Raw genomic sequence first — 3,572 nt, forward strand, 5'->3', positions numbered from 1 at the left:
CTGTGAACCTGAAGCTGGATCTAGCAACTGCTGCTGACACAGATTCATGTTTGCATGAATAATACTGTGCAAGCATTACTAACATGCCTAATATATTAAAATAATTAATGACATTTGTTCTCTTGTCATGAGCCATTAATACTTATTAGTCATTCTTGTTGTCATTATAATGCCCTTGTACAAGACTTGTGCAAGATCCAGGACCATATTTAAGCACTTTGCTTTTTGCAGTGGAAGAATAAACGCCTGGGATGCGGGTTTGAGAGCCAGTATTTCTGCTTGCAGACGAAATGGATTCTCTGAGCTCCTCTTCCCTCCAGAGTAAGAGAATTCTTTCATAACTGAGCCTGTAATACAAACAACATAGCTATCCAGAATTTCGGTTATATTGAAGATTACAATTGCAAAATGTTCGTAAGATAGTCCTAAGCAGGAAAATCAGGTTTTGAAGCAATACTTATAACAAGGTAGACTAGTTAATTTAAATATACGGTATTAGAGGGGGTGTAGGTCAGTGGAAGAACACTTGTCTAGCACATTCAAGACTCTGGGTTGGATCCCTAGCACTAGTTTAAAAAGAAAAAGAAAAAGAAATACCATAAATATTCAGTATATTCCATGTAATTTCAAACATTTCAAGGGAAAAAAAAAAAAAAAAAAACAAGGCACGGTGGTTCACGCCTGCGGTTCCAGGAACTGAGGAGACTGAGGCTAGAGAATCGTAAATTCTCAACAATTTAGCCAGAACTTGTATCAAAATTTAAAAGGGGGGTGAGGGGAGTAGGGATGGTAGCTCAGTGATAAAGTGCCCCTGCTGTCAATCCCTATTACAGCAATAAATAAATAAGTAAATAAGTAAGTAATAAATAAATAAGTCAAAACAGGCAAAGATGTTGCCGAAAGCTCCGTTCTTGTTTCCTATGCCAATCCAATAACAGGCTTTGAGAAAAAGGAAAAATCAGGTTTATTGCTTTGCTAGCAAAGGAGATACACAGGGGACTCCTACCCCAAAGGTTGTGATTCTGCCCATCAGCAGGAACTGGGGGGCTTTTTAAAAAATATTTTTTAAGTGGTCAATGGACCTTTATTTTATTTATTTACATGTCTGCTAAGGATTAAACCCAGGGCCTCACACTTGCTAGGTAAACTCTCTACTGCTGAGTCACAGCCCCAGCCTCAGGGGGCCTTTTAAAGAGGTGACTCACCAGCTACATTCCACTTGTTCTGTGTTCTCTAGTCATTTCTGACCTCTTCTGTATCATCCCCAAAGTCTGGATTACTTTGTTCCTATGGTGGGTGTGTACTCAGGGACTGATAACTCCGTTCAGAATGGGGAAGAAAGGTAATCCTATTCCTCTGAGATTAAGGAGGGGGAGAGATTAGGGAGGAGCAGAGAGAGAGAAAGAAAAAGAAACACGTTCATTTTAAAAATAAACTATAGTGGCAGAGCAGCAAGTGTTATATTCAAAGCAGAAAGTGGACCACTGTTACAAAACAAATATGAGGTGAGAGAAGTCAGGAACTGGTTTCATTCAAAGAGTACAGACTTCAAGGGGATATGAGAAGGATTTCCAGATATTCTATATCTCAGTGTGTAAAAAGTGATATACATATATTCATTAGTATATAAAAAAAAGAAAGACTGAGCCAAGCACAGTGGCACATGCCTGCAATCCCAGCAGCCCAGGAGGCTGAGTCAGGAGGATCCCGACTTCAAAGATAGCCTCAGCAATGGCAAGGTGCTAAGCAACTCTGTGAGACCTTGTCTCTAAAATACAAAATAGGGCTGTGGATGTGGCTCAGTGGCCAAGTACTCGGGATTTCAATCCCTGGTACCAAAAAAAGAAAAACTAGACAGATCAGACAAGTAAGGCAACATGAAGAATCTTTGTCTTCATATGTTCCCAAATGCTTTTCCATGTTTTTTGTTTGGTTTGATACCAGGGATTGAACTCAACATCACTTATCCGCTGAGGCGCATCTCCCAGCTCTTTTTATTATTTATTTATTTTGTTTTGTTTTGGTACTAGAGATTGAACTCAGGAGCACTTGACCGCTGAGCCACATCCCCAGCCCTATTTTGTATTTTATTTAGAGACGGTCTCACTGAGTTGCTTAGTGCTTCACCTTTGCTGAAGTAGCTTTGAACTCACCATTCTCGGGCCAGCCTCCCGAGCCACCAGGATCACAGGCGTGTACCACTGCACCCCGCATGTATTTATTTTGAGCAAGGATGTTGCTAAATGCTTAAGGGCCTTGCTAATTTGCAAGGATTTACAATCCTCATGCCTGGACCTCAAATTGTTGGGATTACAGCCAAGGACCACCACACCCAGCTGTTTTCTGTTTTCACATTGAATTTCTCTGGTAACTATGAAACAAAGAAAAAATAGAATTTTAAATGGAAAAAGTGGGGTGGGAGCCAGGCACCCTGTGCACACCTGTAATCCCAACAGTTTGGGAGGATAAGGCAGGAGGATCAGGAGTTCAAAGCCAGCTTCAGCAAAAGCTAGGTGCTAAGCAACCCAGTGAGACCCTGTCTCTAAATAAAATACAAAACAGGGCTGGGATGTGGCTCAGTGGTCAAGTGCCTCTGAGTTCAAGCCCAGGTGCCCCCCACTAAAAAAAAAAAAAAATAGTGTGTTGGAGATGGTAAAGCAATTGCCTAGCATATTTGAAGCCCTGGGTTAATTTCCCAGTATTGCAATAAAAGAGAATGGTGGGCTAGGGTTGTGGCTCAGTGGTGGAGTGTTATCTATTTTTCTATATATTTGAAATATTTCATAATTTAAAAAGAAAATTGTTTAAGTAATTCTATGCAATAATTATACACCTGCTGGGCACAGTGGCACAAGCCTGTAACCCCAGCTACACAAGAGGATGAGAGAGTAAAATCACAAAGTTGAGGACAGTCCTAGAAATTTAGTGAGACCTTGTCTCAAAATAAAAATAATAAGACCTAGGGATGTAGCTCAGTGGTAGATTCCCCGAGGGCTCAATCACCAATAATGTGAAAAAGAAAAAAGAAATTCAATACTTGTGTTGACTTTCAATTGAATATTTTTCTCACATTTAGAAAAGGAATATTAAATGTAAATAAACGTTGAGAGAAAAATTTTATGTATTCTGTTTGAGTTACTACATTTTAAAGAATTTTGTAAGAAAATGAAAAAGTAATTATTCCCTTCCTGTTTACTTCCTAGGAAAAAATATGTTAATCCTCACAAGAGGAACTTTTGGGAAAAACTCTAACCAAAGATAAGTTATGTTTTTATAAGTTGATATTTGCTTTGTATGCTGTGTGTGTGTGTGTGTGTGTGTGTGTGTGTGTGGTGCTGGGGATGAAACCTAGTGCTTCACATGTGCTAGGCAAGCACTCTATCACTGAGCCACAACACCATCCATGTTTGTTTGTTTTGTTTTTGGTGCTGGGGATTAAATCCAGTCTTTGTGAATGCTAAACACATGCTCTACCATGGAACCAACCTGCCCCGTGTTCTATGTTTGAATGACCTATGATATAAAACGTGTTTTTTCTTCTTTACCCCATTTAAAAATTTTTGATTGGGGCA

This window comes from Urocitellus parryii, chromosome 3, assembly GCF_045843805.1.
Source record: "Urocitellus parryii isolate mUroPar1 chromosome 3, mUroPar1.hap1, whole genome shotgun sequence".
Lineage (NCBI taxonomy): Eukaryota > Metazoa > Chordata > Mammalia > Rodentia > Sciuridae > Urocitellus > Urocitellus parryii.